The 15,777-nt window shown below is 52.1% G+C and overlaps 2 protein-coding genes across 7 annotated transcripts in view; one reads left to right on the top strand and one right to left on the bottom strand.

Moving 5' to 3' along the window:
* The window catches only part of ZNF710 (zinc finger protein 710), a 39,735-nt gene that overhangs the window by 6,764 nt on the left and 17,194 nt on the right, over positions 1-15,777 (top strand). For 3 of the 6 annotated variants that reach the window (XM_055144008.1, XM_055144009.1, XM_055144011.1), the window contains one exon: positions 6,426-6,546. The exons of the other annotated variants lie outside the window; for them this stretch is intronic. The gene's annotated coding sequence lies outside the window, so the exon portion shown is untranslated. The remainder of the gene's footprint in view (positions 1-6,425; positions 6,547-15,777) is intronic. 6 annotated transcript variants of the gene reach the window in all.
* The window catches only part of ARPIN (actin related protein 2/3 complex inhibitor), a 61,727-nt gene that overhangs the window by 42,666 nt on the left and 3,284 nt on the right, over positions 1-15,777 (bottom strand). The window lies entirely within an intron of this gene.

The raw sequence follows: 15,777 nt of genomic DNA, 5'->3' as shown, positions 1-15,777 counted from the left end.
TTATCTTTCAGTCTGACTTTTAAATGGCCTGAGAACATGAACATCCCAGGGGAAAAGAAGTATAAATGGCTTGTTTTCTTTTGGTTTTGGGACCACACCTGGCAGTGCTCAGGGAACTGAGCACTCCTGACTCTGCACTCAGGAATCACTCCTGGTGGGGCTCAGCGAACCCTATGGGATGCTGGGGATCGAACCTGGGTCAGCCTCATGCAAAGCAAACGCCCTCTCCGCTGTCCTATTGCTCTGGTCTCTATAAGTGGTTATTAATTAGAGAAGAGCATATTATTCAGTCTCTGGCAAATTAACACTGGGGAGCGTTGCAGCAGAGGCCAGTGGGGACTGACACCTGCATAGTTGTTGGCAGAGTGTGACTCAGAGCAGCCTGTATGGATCAAAGGGAAGGTGCTCTGGCTAGGGTTGTGACTCAAGGAATTGTGGCTCCGCCCTGGGTTTGCTCTGTCCCTCCCCACGCCAGACTCCCCAGCACTGCTGGGCGTGACCCCATGCACACACCAGGATGAAGGAAGTGTCCGGGGCTTCTTCCTTGCAGAATCTTCTCTCCCAGGTGTGTGTGTGTGCCCGTGAAATGAGCCGCTCAATGCTTGGAGAAGGGAAGAGCGAGAGCAAACGGCTGCCGTCCCTGTGGGTGGAGAGCTGGTAGATAAATGATGTCACAGCATCACTCTCTGGCTGGGAGAGATTGTGGGCGCTCCCACGTGACATGAAGTCGTCTGTCTCAAAGACATTTCCTTGGGGGGTGGGGGTGTGTGTTGCGGGCTCACCCACTGGTGCTCGGGACCATGTGCATGTGAAATGAAACGTGCTCCAGCCCTTTGACGCATCTCTCTGGCCCAGCTGAAGATACTGTTTTGTTGGGTTTCAGGTGTAGTGGTGCAAGGGGAGGATCATGGACCAAGCCCGTGCAAATGGGCTTCCCATGTTGGCTAGGGAAAGTCTGAGTCTTTTTTTTTTTTTTTTCGGCTTTTTAGGTCACACCCAGCGATGCTCAGGGGTTACTCCTGGCTCTGCACTCAGGAATTACTCCTGGCGGTGCTGGGAGGACCATATGGGATGCTGGGGATCAAACCCGGGTCTGCCACGTGCAAGGCAAACGCCCTACCTGCTGTGCTATCGCTCCAGCCCCAAGGGTCTTTTTTGTTTGTTTGGTTTAGTTTGATTTTTCTGTCCCCACTTGATGCTCATGAATTACTCCTGGGGATGCTCGGTGGACCATATGCCTGCGTGCAGGGCAAGTGCCGTAATCAGGGATGCTCCCAAGACTACAGAGTCCAAGATCAAACCTGGGGCCTTCACATGCGAAGCCCATTTGCCTGTGCTTGGCCCGTTACTGTCAAGACTGTCTTAAACGAGGGGCAGAATGCCCAGTTCTACCCATCTAGTCCTCGTGACACGCCTTTTTCCACTTGTGAATTTTGTTCCTCTCTGACCAAATAAAACGGTGGTTTGCAGGAAGGGAAGAGGCTGGGCCCGTGGCTCACCAGCCTCCCCTTTCCGTTTCTGAGGACTGACCAGAGCCTGTAGCTCTGACAAAGTCGGCTGTGCCTTGCCATGTCGCCTAAGCGTCCCCGAGAACCTGCCCCACCTCAGAATTCTGCTCTGGCTTGTCTGTGTCTGGGGCCTTTCTGGTCTTCCTAGGTGAGAGCCCTGGGTGCCGTCCTCAGGGGCAAAGCTCTGGTAGGTGGTAGGGTCTGTCCTACCCACAAGCCACAACAGACCCTGGAGCTGCCATGCCTTTGAAGTTCCCACTTTTATCAGTGTCGGGACCTCCCCACGATTTCCAGGCACTGTTACTGCTGTCTGAACTGGCACATTCCGTACCAGCTGCTGCCAGGCGCCCAGGTTGCATTTCCCATTGATCGAGCTGGGGCCTTACATCTGTTTTATAGTAGGGAAGTTTTCCGTGCAAAAGGCATGATCGCTGGGAAGATGCCGGCACAATTACCTTTTGTTTCTGTTTTCCTATTCTGAGGTGCTCGGGGATGGCACCTCTTTGATTAAAGGGCCACAGGGTCTTGTTGCACAGAAACACCTGTGCTGCTTTCAAAGTTAAGGGACTGACGCTCCCTGAAGGCAGGGAGCAAAGCCAAAGGTGCTGCTATCTGTAGGAGGAGGGTGTCATTTGTAGGGGAAACTTCCCAGGGATGGGAACTTCAGTGCTATAAGAGCTACAGGCATCTAGGGGCCAGAGTGATAGTCCAGAGGGCAGAGTGCTTCCCTTGCATGCAGCCGACCTGGGTTTGATCCGTATACCCCTGGGCCCCAAACCTGCCATGATTGAGCCTCGAGCACAGAGCCAGGAGTGAGCCCTGAGCACTGAGCCAGGAACACTGCTGGGTGTGGCCCAAAAAAACAAAAGAATTCCGCTAGAGTTGAGACAGGCACCTGTCCCGTGCGGCCCAGACTGGCTCCGAGTGGGGGGCCGGGTCTGATTGATGCTCACAGTGCCCCTTTCCCTGTGCTCCCCTTTCCTATGCTTCCTGGGGCTCTGGGGGTACCTTCCCATCTGGGTCATGGTCAGAGCTGTCCCCGTGGAAGGTGCCCAGGCTGTGGCGAACTCAGTGTTCCTGCTGGATGGATTTGATATTCGATCCCTGAGAGATACCGAGAGCATTTAGTCACAGGGCTGACATCGATACGGCCCCCTTGCCACTCAGGGTCGCCTGAAGTCTGAATAATTCAGCCCAAGGCTCTGGGTTTCCTTCCCTGGGCGGGGGGGGGGGGGGGGGGGGGAGGGGGATGCAGGGCGCTGTAGTGAAGGTCCCCCCTCCCCCCTGTACCCTAGTTCTTCCCTGGGGGTGGGGTGTCCCTAACCTGCTCTCGGGGATGGTTCCCCTGAGTACCCTCCCCCACTCCTCCCGGGAATGGTCCTGTCCCAGTGTTCTAACACCCTCCCCGTGCTCCTTGCCATTATCTTGTGTTCTGGCTCTTTATCGGGAAGAATTCTGCCAGTGTGCTTCACTCATAGCTTCCTGGAGTTGTTCTTCCACTCCTCCTTTGGGGGCTCACCCCCAGGTGGGCTCCAAATGGCAGGCATTCTCCCCTCCCCCCAGCCTGCACTCTACAGAGATAAGAGGTGGCTGGCGTCCAGCTGAGGACCAAGGCCCAAGGCTGGTGTGACCTTTTCTTTGTTTTTTTTGTTCCTTTAATTATCTGATTTGGGGGCTACATTGGCTGTGCTTAGGGTCTACTACTGGCTCTGCTCTGCTCAGTTTCCACCCAGGCAAGGGCAGTCCCCCATCTGGTTGGACCTTCTCACACCTCTGCTCCAGTCTGCGCAGACAGGAGAGCTGGCCCTGGGTGATTTGAGAGGGTTTCCATTCCTCCTTGCCACTGTTGGAGGAGACATGGGGTGTCCCTCTCTGGTCTCAGTTCACAATCGCTCCCAGCGGTCAACTATCCTGCGTCTTACACCTCTTCCTTTCACTTTTTTTTTTTTTTTTGGCTTTCTGGGTCACACCCCCCGGCCATGCACAGGGGTTACTCCTGGCTCATGCACTCAGGAATTTTACGCCTTGCAGTGCTCAGGGGACCATATGGGATGCTGGGAATCGAACTCAGTTCGGCCGCATGCAAGGCAAACGCCCTACCTGCTGTGTTATCGCTCCAGCCCCACTTCCTTTCACTTTTTACAGAAGCTTTAATGATTTTTTTCCTTGCTTTTGCTTTCTGGGTCACACCCGGCAATGTACAGGGGTTACTCCTGGCTCATGCACTCAGGAATTACTCCTGGCTATGCTCGGGGGACCATATAGGATGCTGGGAATCGAACCCGGGTTGGCCAAGTGCAAGGCAAATGCCCTACCTGCTGTGCTATCACTCCAGCCCCAATTTTTATTTTTTCTTGTTAAGAGAGGTTTATGATGGTCTCAGAGGTTTTATTTATTTATTTATTTTTTATTATTAAACATTTTTTTAAAATTTATTTATTTTTAATTAGAGAATCACCGTGAGGGTACAGTTACAGATTTATACACTTTTGTGCTTATACTTCCCTCATACAAAGTTCGGGAACCCATCCCTTCACCAGTGCCCATTCTCCACCACCCGTAAACCCAGCGTCCCTCCCACCCTCCCCAATCCCATCTCCCCCCCACCCCTGTCTCAGAGGTTTTAACTGGAAACAGGGCAAAAGAAAAGCCACCTGTAGTTACTATTTTTTTGTATATTAGATCCCCCAAATAAGATATTAAAAATATTTAGCATCTATGGGGCTGGAGTGATAGCACAGCGGGTAGGGCATTTGCCTTGCACGCGGCCGAACCGGGTTCTAATCTCAGCATCCCATATGGTCCCCTGAGCACCGCCAGGGGTAATTCCTTGAGTGCAGAGCCAGGAGTAACCCCTGTGCATCGCCGGGTGTGACCCAAAAAGCAAAAAAAAAAAAAAAAAAAATATTTATTTATTTGCTTTTTTTGGGGGGTCACACCTGGCGATACACAGGGGTTACTCCTGGCTCATGCATTCAGGAATTACTCCTGGTGGTGCTCGGGGGACCATATGGGATGCTGGGAATCAAACCTGGGTCGGCCATGTGCAAGGCAAACACCCTACCCGCTGTGCTATTGCTCCAGCCCCGGTATATATATTTTTAATTGAATCACCATGTGGTATATAGTTGCAAAGTTGTTCATGATTGAATTTCATTCATACAATGTTCCAACACCCATCCCTTCACCAGGTCCCCAGTTTCTCTCCCACCCCCACTTGCCCCCGCAGCCTGCCTCTTTGGCAGACATTTTCCCTCTCTCTCTCCCTCCCCTTTCTTGTTCTCACTCACTCTCGCTAGTCTCCCTCGCTTGTCTCGCTCACTCTCCTCATTTTCCTCTTAGGCACTGTGGTTTGCAATGCTGTTACTGAAAGGTTATCATATCATGTATATCATTTTACCTCCTTTCAGCACTCAGTTCTAGTCCAGAGTGATTGTTTCCAACTATTAATGATGTAGAGATCCATTCTCTGACCTAATTGCATCCCTCCCACACTCCCCCCTCCCCCCCCACACACTTGCCACCATGCTTGAACCAGAAGTAACCTCTGAGCATCACTGAGTTTGGCCCGGAAACAAAACAAAAAGAACAAAATTCATTTTGAGTTCAACATCCTCCTAGTCACTTTTTTTTTAATTGCCGGGAATGGGGGTTGGGGGCGAGTATTTGGGCCACACTCAGTGGTACTCAGAGCTTACTCTGACTCTGTGCTCAGAGATCACTCCCTGAAGTGCTGGAGGACTTTATGCAGTGGTGGGTGGGCCACATGCAAGGCCCCTATGGCCCTGTCCTAGTCATTTGTAAGGTGACATGCTGATTATTTTGGACACAGACCATCTGCTGTGAGGTGGCCTCTGCATGTAACTTGGTTTTTCTTTCTCCCTCTTCTAAGAAGTAATGAGGTGAACATCCTTGAGCCAAGGTGTGGTGGGGGGGCTGTTTCCTTGGGTGATGCTTATGAATGGGCCAGGACACATTCTGGGGTGTTGTTGTGGGTTTTTTTTTTTTTTTGGTCTTTTTGAGTCACAACTGGCAGTGCTCAGGAGTTACTCCTGGCTCTGTACTTAGGAATTACTCCTGATGGTGCTCTGGGAACCATATGGGATGCTGGGGATCAAACCTGGGTCAGCCATGTGCAAGCAAGGCAAACATCCTACCTGCTGTACTATTGCTCTGGCCTCCAGGATGCATTCTGAAGGCTGTTTGAGGTGCTCAGGGCTTGCCTTTCTCTCTGAGCTCAGGAATCACTCCTGGCAGGCTGAGGGGTGCTGGGGACTGAACCTGCGTCATCTGTGTGCAAAGCAAGTGCCCTCCCCAGGGTGTAGTACTGCTCTGGACTAGCATTCTAGAATCTTTCCTATGCTTCAAGTGCCCTCCAGAAATGTTGCAAAGTGGTTCAGGTTCCTTTTAGGTGGATCCTAAGTCTTGTTTCCCTAAAGCCTATGTCTGTTTAGGGAAACACACTTCCTCTGGAAGTGTTTAAAGTCACTTCCAGAGGAAATGGTGGGAAGGGCCTGAGGAATCTCCCTCCCCACTCACATATACATACACACCCTCTATCCTATCCCTTATTGCTGCTTCGTGCCTACGCTTTGTGATTACACCTTCCTGCATCAGGTCCAGGAGTTTCACAAGAGAAATGCTTTGGAATACATTCTTTGTGAAGGTGGGGTTAGAGAGTTCCTGTGTGACATTAGTTTTTTTTTTTTTCTCTCCCTTTTTGAGCCTGGCAGTGCATGTGGGACCATATGGGATGCTGGGATCAAACCTAGGTCGCCTGCGTATAAGGCAAGCGCCCTCCCCGCTGTCCTATACTTCCAGCCCACCTATATTACATTAGAAGAAAAAAAAAAAACATTTCGTTTCTCCGCCCTCGGATCCTGGCGCCCAACCACAAATGCACACTTTGTATTGCAGGCATGTGTGAGAGTTAGTAGTGCTGCAATGCCAGGATAGAGGACTCCTGAGACCCTCTCAGGAAAGCCGCTCGCCACCTGCAGTACTGTCCGCCCGGCTCTTTCCATGCTTAGATCACGGGGTAAGTCTCTCTTTTGTGGTGGTGGTTTTGGGCCACACCGTGCTGTGCGGAGGGTGGACTCTGCGCTCAGGATCACTCCTGGTGAGCTCAGGGGACTCTCTGAGGGTGTTGGGGACCGAACACAGGTCAGCTACATGCAAGACGAGCTCCCTCCTGCTCCGGGCCCAAATTTCTTATTTGCGTGATTGTCTGATCTGAGGGCATGGGTGCAGGTGATCAGCTGAATGACAGTTATCTTTGTCATTGTAATGCAGATGGATCAGGAGTTCAGGGCAGTAGAATGTCACTGGTTGTTTCCTTGCAAAGTAAACCTGGGGGGGCTGGAGTGATAGCATAGCGGGTAGGGCGTTTGCCTTGCACGCGGCCGACCCGGGTTCAAATCCCAGCATCCCATATGGTCCCCTGAGCACCGCCAGGAGTAATTCCTGAGTGCAGAGCCAGGAGTAACCCCTGTGCATCGCCAGGTGTGACCCAAAAACAACAACAACAAAAAAACAAACAAAGTAAACCTGGGGACCTGGGAGAGGGTTCAGTGGCCTGGAGCACTTGGCACTGCATGCTATCAATACCCACCCCCTGTCTCCCAGTTTAGGTGCTGCTTTGGGCCACTGGACCACACTTGAAGTTCTCAGGCTTAGTCCTGGCTCTATGCCCAGGAGCACCCTATTTGATGCTAGGGATTGAACTACTTTGGGTCTACTGTCTCTCTGCATCCTGCCCTGCTGTACTGTCTCCCCAGCCCCCACGGCCTGGAATTTCTGAGGAAGTAACAGTCATGGTTGTTAAGTTGGGCCTTCCTTCCGGTTCCTGCCCTCCCTTCCGGTTGTAACCCTTCCTTCCTGTTCCAGCCCTTCCTTCCGGTTGCAGCCCTTCCTTCCGGTTTCAGCCCTTTCCTTTTCAAGTTCCTCCATCTTCCTGCTCTTCCTCCCCCACACCAGTGCTGCCCCCAGCCTGTCCTCCCCTGTCCAGGTGGTGTTGCCCCAGCCGAGCTCGGACCCTGTCTGCCTCCTTCCTCAGGAAGGGTGTGGGACATGGAGGTCCAGTGGCCTCCTGCCAGCTGCTGCCCATTGGATTTCAAAAAACACAGATTGCACCCCAGCTCTCAGAGGTGAGGGGAGTTTCTGCTCCTGAGACCCTGAGGACCCAAGTGATGGAGAGGTGCAGGGTAGGCGTGGGGCTGGAGGACTTTGAGTTTTGTCTGCTCTTGCTTTTTCTCTCTCCCAGTTGACAGCAGGACTTGCAGTGCTTTGGCATTTAGGTCATCACCTGCCTAGTGGGTGTGGCCTCCCTGCAGAGTCCCCCCATCCTTCATCCCTACCCCTTCACTGGTACTGCCAGGACAATTCTCCCTTGCCCCCTTAGAGTTAGTCGAGCAGAAGTTGTCACTTTGCTTCCTAGCCAGTTTCGAGCAGGGAGAACGAGGACCCCTTCGGTGTTGAACCTGCCAAAGGACAAGCACTTGGGTGGTTGGGGAGAGGGGGTGTAACCCCATGTTAGCAGCATCCAACCCCCAGGCTGAGTGGAATGTTTGCACTGAAGTTGCCTCTGCCTTCTGGCACTTTCTCAGCCTTGGGAACCGTGGGGTCGGTGGAAGGCCACTTGCAGGATCAAAGACCCCTCTGTCCGGGCAGGGGGAACACCAGGCCGGTCTAGGCCCGGGGTCAGAGTTCGCTGTCCCCTCACCAGAGGGGTGTCACATCCTGACCCTGGACTGTGTCCAGCACAGCTGTCGCGTCCCTGTAGCTGCAAAGCCCAGATCCGTCTCCCTTCCAACCCCGCTTCTGCCCTCTGCCCCTTTGTTTGGTCAGCAAACATCTAACGTGCTGGGAGGGTCAGCGTGACCTCTGTCTCCTATGAGGTTGTTACCCAAAAAGACACCAGAATTGGGACCCTGGGAGTTGGCACTCCTTCCTGCAGATGGGGGGTTGGGGGAGTCAGGGGCCTTCCGCAGGGGACTAGAGCCACCAAGGACGAAGGGAGAGCTGGGTAGGGAAGAGGGCTGGATGTCTGGACTCACCTGGCGGCTGTGGGCAGCCCCAGCAGCTGTGCGCAGAGGCAGCTTTGTTTAATGCTTGAGATACTTGAACATACTTGCGAAATGCTCGAGGACAGAGCCCTAGGGTAGGCTGGGCTGAGTCTAGGAACCCTGGTTGGGCCGAATCTCTTCTCACCTTACTCCAAATCCAGCTTGGTTTCAGCTGTTTCCAGATCATTGAGAAAAGCTTTCCTGCTTTCTCTGCGTCCCCGTGCTGCCTGGAAGACCTGAAGGAAAGCTTTCCCAGCCCTGCCTTCAGTCTCCGAGTTCGCTGGGTGTGGGGACGTGGTGCCTGTGGATCCCTTGTTCTGGGCTGGGCTCTGGGCCTGAAGGGTGTCGCTTTCCCCATCTGGTACTTTCTCCGCTTCAGGAGCTCTGGGGAGGTCGGATCCTCATCTATGTTCATGCCCGCCGAGACACAGCTTCAGCCTGTATGGACCCACTTTGAGACAGGGAAACTGAGGTCAGGGCAGGGCCCTGGCACTGGGCAGTGGGATGAAGCCCCAGGTGTCTAAAGGATGAGCACCCTCATTCTGTGCATGCTCTGGAGGATGAGTGACTGGCTCACCTTCAGCCTTTAGTGCATCAGTAGGATGTGCCATGGAGCATCCACGTTCAGTTCTGCCCCCGGTCCATCTTGGTGGGCCTGGCACAAGCACAGCCGTAGGGTTTCCATCCCCACACCAAAGGAAGTGATCAGGTAAAGAGTCTTTAAGCTGTAAACCCATGGGGATATCAGTTTTATTTTTATTTTTAACTTTTAAAAGTTTTTTGTTTGTTTTTGGCTCTTTGGATCACACCTACGGCAATGCTCAGGGGTTACTCCTGGCTCTGCACTCAGAAATTACTCCTGACGGTGCTCGGGGGACCATATGGGATGCCGGGGATCAAATCGGGTCAGCTGCTGCCTGGCCCACTGTACTATTGCTTGAGCCCCAGTTTTTGAAAGTTTCTTTTGGCCACACCTAGTGGTGCCCAAGGTTTGCTCCTGGCTCTGTGCTCAGGATTCACTCCTGCTGGTGGTCAGGGGATCATATGGGATCCCAGGGATCGAACCCGGGTCAGCCATGTGCAAGACAATCACCCTCCTCACTATACCACTGATCTGGCCTGGAAGTCCCAGTTTATAGAGAAAAATAAAAAATGCATTCAAGTGGAGAAATCCTGATTTTCCCCCATGTGAAAAGAACAGTAGCTTCTCCATCAGCCCCTTCGGCTGCCCCGCTGCAGCCCTAGCCCGTGGGTTCAACAGGCAGCCGAGCACCTGAACTTTTTAGTCCTTTTCTTTTTTTCCCCCTTCTTCACTTGACACAACATTGTGACAAGCACAAAACTTTCCAGAAGCGCTCAGGCTTTGCCAGTGAGCAGACGCTGCGCGAGCATTTCTGTAAGAAGCCACGTTCCATCCCAAACAGAAGTCACGCCAGCCGGGAAGCCTTTAGATTGCCTTGCAGGAAACCTCGCCAAGATAGAGATTGAAACAGACTAACGTATATTCCCAGCCACTTGGGGTTGTGTGAAACCTTCCCTTGAATTGCTCTTGGACCACAGAAGGAAGCAATAAGAACATAGTGACAGATATCTAGTGAGCTTTGAAAGCCGGGGTGCCACCTCGCTAGCCTCTGGGATCCAGAGTGTCAGGCTGTTCTCTTGTTTTTTTGTTCGTTTGTTTGTTTGTTTGTTTGTTTGGGGGCCATACCCCAAACTCACAGAGGTGACTCATTTCTCTGCACTCAGGAATTACTCCTGGTGGTGTTTGATCACATGGGGTGGCAGGGTTCAAACCCAAGTGGGCCGTGTGCAAGGCAAGCGCCCTCCCCACTGTATTATCACACCAGGCCTGTTCTTAGTCCTAAACACTTTTATTATTCAAGGGGAGAGAATGTGAAGCAAGCTTTTGACCTGAAATCTTAGGGGGATAAAGAATTAAAAACTGTCCCTAAGGAAAACAGAAACAAAAAACAAAACAAAGATAAGGGTGGAAAAATGAATGAATTAGAAAACAGAAACACTGTGAAATTGACAGCTATAATCAAGCTCTGATTCTGTTTTTAAACAAATAGCAGATATATTTGAGCACTAAAAAGAGAGTAAAAGAGGGGAAAAGAAAGGAATGAGAGAGACCATTGCAATAGATAGATTAAAATATGACTTAAATTCAAGCCTGACAATAGGCTAAAATTGGAAAATCTCAATTAAATGAATGCCTTTCTGAAAGCGTATATGCTGTTAATGAGAAAAACTTGGGGGAGATCGTTATCAAAGCGCTGCCCCCTTTTCTCAAAGCAGATGCCAATCCAAAGTGTTCTGCTAGGTAATTATTTCAAATTTGATAATACTGATAATGTGAAGCTCTTCCCTGGTGTAGCTGAAGATGGAGAACTCTCCAATTCATCTGCCAGGCAAAATGAGCCTGATATTAAACATGGCAAAGAGACCATGGCAAAGGAAAAAAATGCAGTCTCAGAAGTAGAATCCAATATTATATGAAACCACCCATCCGCTATAACCCAGGGTGGGGGGTGTGTCAATATTAGGAAACCTTAATATAGTGACTGCGTCATGCTAATGGCCTAGGAAGCAAAACCAGACTGATTCCAGTGTATGCAGCGGAAAATTGATTACAATCGAACAGCTGTTTCTACCTAATCAATACAGCCAAAAAGGACTGGAAAGGCTCATTCGTGGCATGATTAAGGATATCTATTTCGGACCAAGAGTCAATGTTATAATTAACCATGAAGCACTAGAGGCATTCCTATTGAAACCAGTAATAAACTAGTATTCTGCCTTCACCATCCCTGTTCAACGCGATAATACTGTAACAGAAATGTGCTGTGAAGGCCCAGGGCTGGAGAGACATTTCAGTGGGAGGAGCACAGGAGGCCTGGATTCAAGGCCCAGTCCAGCCCGGTCCCCCAAGTATGGCTGGTAGCAATCTCTGAGCAAGCATCGACCAGAGTAGCACCCCTCTGCTCCAAAATAATAATAATAATGATGATGATGATGATGATGGTGATAATAATAATAATAGCAAGCATTGACCAGAGTAGCACCCCTCTGCTCCAAAATAATAATGATGATGATGATGATGATGATGATGATGATGATAATAATAGCAAGCATCGACCAGAGTAGCACCCACACTCCAAAATAATAATAATAATAATAATAATAATAACAGTGCCTACAGTTTATACCCACATCTTGGAAATAGGAGTTGATTTCCAAACTTTAAGTTTTAAAAAGTCATTAAAAGCCTGGAATGTATGTTTTGTCTGTGGGAGCCCTAAGTTTGACACCACCCCCCCCAAGTACTGCCACACTACACCCCAGAGTGCTTATCCCTTGCTCTGTGCCCAGGCTCTTCAAACCAGCAAGAGTTTCATAACTCGGGTGGGGAAACTAGTCCCAAGGGTGGGGGCTGTGGTCTGCTCAGGCAGATCCTTGGTCCTCAAAGCTTGGAGAACACCAAACGTCAAATCCAGAGCAGCCCCTGGCTTTTCCAGCTCTGACCCATAACCTTATAAGTGAAAAAGCATGAGGCTTTTCTCAAGGCGGGAGAAGCTGGAAGAACAGCCCACTTGCTACTCACCCACCTGAGGCTTGGGCAGCGTTTTTACAAGGTGGGAAACTGCCCCTGTCCAACCAGAAGTACCCCACCCAGGGGCGCTCAGCGAGCTCAGTGCCGGGAAGGACCACATGGCACAGACATATGTGGCCAGATGTGGCCAGAAGCACAGCGTAGGGCGTTCCCGGTGTTGAGCCTGGTAGTAACCTCCACGTACCGAGAGCGTGCTCACATCAGCCGAATGAAGACAAATCCTCCCCTCATTCGGGATTCATGGCACTCGTGAGGGCAGACCTGGGTTTTGTCGAGAATTTGACTTTCAGCCTGTTGTGAGTCTTTTGGTCTTTCAATTCCTGTCTCTGAACAGTCCCTGACTTAGCTGAGTGTCACCAGGTGCCAGGCCACATCAGGCGCCTTCTCCCACATGGCAGGTCCACAGCAGGCCTCCGGGAACCAACCCATTGACCCCGGCAAGCTCTGGGCCTCCCCCTCACAGCACTTTTGAGGGAGGAACCCAGTTGGTTTTGCTTTCTCAGCCCACAGGAATCACTCCTGGTGGTGCTCGGGGGACCATATGGCATGCTGGGAATCGAACCCGGGTCGGCCGCAAGCAAGGCAAACGCCCTACCCGCTGTACTATCTCTCCAGCCCAAGAAGGCAGATTTGAGGTTGTCTCGATTCTCAGTAGAATTTTCTTTTTATGGGGCTGGAGTGATAGCACAGGAACTAGGACGTTTACCGTGCACGTGGCTGACCCAGTTCGATTCCCAGCATCCCATATGGTCCCCCGAGCACTGCCAGGAGTAATTCCTGAGCGTAGAGCCGGGAGCAACCGCTGTGCATCTCCAGGTGTTACCGAAAAAGCAAAAAAAAAAAATTTTTTTTAGGGGCGGGGCAGGGTAGGACTCCTAAGTAGTGCTCAGGAAACCCTGGTGGGTTCGGGATCAGGACCTCTGGCCCGTGTCAGCTAACCAGGTTGGTTCACTGGGAGGTGTAAGGACCCCGTGATGTTCAGGGACCACATGGTGTCAGGGAAAGAAAAGTCGAAACAAAACAAAAACAAAAGCTTTTGTGTAAAGGGCAATCTGTCCGCATGTGAAACCCTTGAGTGGACAAACCCCTCTGTCCATTCTGAGGCCCACAGATACACTGTGGTCTTGGGTCTGACCCAGCAAGGGCAGCGGAGTTGGGCCATGGAGAGCCCCGTCAGGGAACTTCCCCGTTCCCTGTTAGGGAACCCACCTGAGTGGGTGCGGAGCCGCCTGTCCATCCCTTCCCGGGCTTCACTCCATGAGGCCCCACCGCTGGCCAAACCTGCTGGAGCAGTGGGGGTATTGGGTCCCCACACTGGGTTTCAGACCTGCTTTCCGGGTCCCCCCCGGCCCATCCCCCTCATGGTCTGTCCCCTGCTCCAGCTGCAGTGTGGTCAGTGCGGTTGACTGTTCCCACTGGAACTCTGTGCTGTGGGCCGATGCCTGTGGTCACACCCCACTCCCGGGCCACAGGGAAGGGGATGGGGCGGCTTTGTGTTGTGTGTCTCCAACTGTTGCATGTGGGTCGCTAGGAAGTTGTGAGCTCCTCTCCTTCTGGAATTCTCACATGGTGCATTGATAGTGTATATGTGTGTAAGTGAATGTTGGTGTGTGAGAACCTGAAGTTGCATGTGAGAATGTGTGACTGTGTGTGGGAGTGTGAACGCTTGTGAGGACATATGTGGGTGGATGTGAGTGTGTGAATGTGTATGAGGGTTGTGTGAGTGTGTTAGGGCATGTGTGTGAATGTGTGTAAGGGTGTGTGTGTGTGTGTGTGTGTGTGTGTGAGGGTGTGTCAGTGTGAGTTCTGTGCTGGGGGGGGACACTGGGCTGGTGGCAGCAGGAAGCAGCCTTCTGTTTCCGGCTGATTAACTCAGTTCCTGACTCCCTCCCTAGAAGCCTCCCCCCTCACTCCCCTGCTGCCCTGGTCCTCCCCCAGCTGATCCCAAGGAGCCCCCAGCTGTTCTGGCTGCACACACCCCTCCCCCCAGAGTGTGAAGGGCCCTCAGATAAGCCCGGGGGCTGCCCCACATCCCGCCCCTGCCTCTGGCTTCTGCTTCATCTGCCTCGCACCGCAGGTTTGCTCCTAGCCAAGACCCTTTCCTGTAGGAGAGACCCCCGAGCTCCAGCTTGGGCAGGGAACTCTCACAACAGCTGACGGAGGGGACGGTGACCTGTCCACCAGCTCCCACCCAGGAACTGAGGGAGAACTGGGCAGCAGGCTGGAAAAGACTTGGTTCAGAGGAGAAACTGAGGCTTGACCACCAGTGGGTACTGCCTCTGGGGAGCAGGACCTAGGGTTTTGGCCTGATGTGATGATGGGTGAAGCCAGAGGCTGCCGGAATCCTCCCCTGACGGAGACGCCTTCACAGCCCGGCCCACTACCAGAACCTTCTCTCCATCTGGGGTGCCAGGGCCAGGAATAAAGCTCTGGATCCTGGGCCTGCTGTTGGGGTGAGGGAGAAGAGGGGGTCCACAGGGGCGACATGAGGCAGAGAAGCAAGGGAAGGACCTGCAGGGGGTGGGAGTCATCTCTCATTCACAGCTGAGTCCTGGGGGTCTGTGCAGGCCATTTCTTGCAGAACAAATGCTGAGAATGAGGCACAACTTGCCTGCAGGCCCTGGCCTAATTTGGGGGCTTTTTCTTACCATCCAACCTGATTGGGCTTCTATCCTGCTCACTGCTAGGGCCTTGCCGTGTGCTCATGCTCGCACGTGCTCTCTTGCCTCTCTCACCCTCCTCCCCTCCCTCCCTCCTCCCCTCCCTTCCTCCCCCCTCCCCTTCTCTCTCTGTCTCTCTCTCTTCATCATCATCAGAAGGGGAGAGCATGCAGCTGGAGGCTCTCAGAGCCAGGCTGGACCCTCGTTACTTGTGGACATGATTGTTTCCCAGCATTTCCTGCCTGTTTCCTGCCTTGTCCTCCAAGCACAGGGCCGTTGCGTGCCTTTCCCTCCCTGCTTTTCATCTGGAATAGCCAAAGGGGAGGTTTGGGGGGAAAATGTTGTGGTTACATGTGTGTGGTGTGGAGTGGATAGAGAGTATGCATGTTTGTAGTATATATGTATAGTGTGTGCCTGCTCTGTGTGTGTGTGTGTGTGTGTGTGTGTTCCTGTGGAATTGTAGCTCTGTGTGAGGTGTGTGTGTGTTTCTATGGAATCCTTGCTCTGTGGGTATGAGGGTGTGTGTGTGTGTGTTACTGTGGAATCTTTGCTCTGTGTGTGTATGTGCACGCGTGGGTGTGTGTGGGTATGTGTGAGGGTGTGTGTGTTCCTCTGGAACTCTTGCTCTGTGTGTGTCAGGGTGTATGTGGTGTGTATGTTACTGTGGAATCTTTGCTCTGTGTGTGTGTGTGTGAGGATGTGTTGTGCGTACTTGTGGAATCCTTGCTCTCTGTGGGCGTGAGGGTGTGTGTATGTGTTTCTATGGAATCCTTGCTCTGTGGGTGTGAGGGGTGTGTGGGTGCTTGCGTGCTCATGTGGATGGTGGATGGGTGTGTACCTGCTCACCCAGAACCTTCCAGACCGACTGCCTTGTGGAACAGATTCTGGCTCTGCTTGATGGAAAACCTACTTGTTTGCAGACTTTTGTCTTT

Source organism: Sorex araneus, chromosome 6, assembly GCF_027595985.1.
Source record: "Sorex araneus isolate mSorAra2 chromosome 6, mSorAra2.pri, whole genome shotgun sequence".
Classification (NCBI taxonomy): Eukaryota; Metazoa; Chordata; class Mammalia; order Eulipotyphla; family Soricidae; genus Sorex; species Sorex araneus.
Note: the sequence above shows the minus strand (reverse complement) of the source record. Positions and strands in the feature narration are given on the sequence as shown.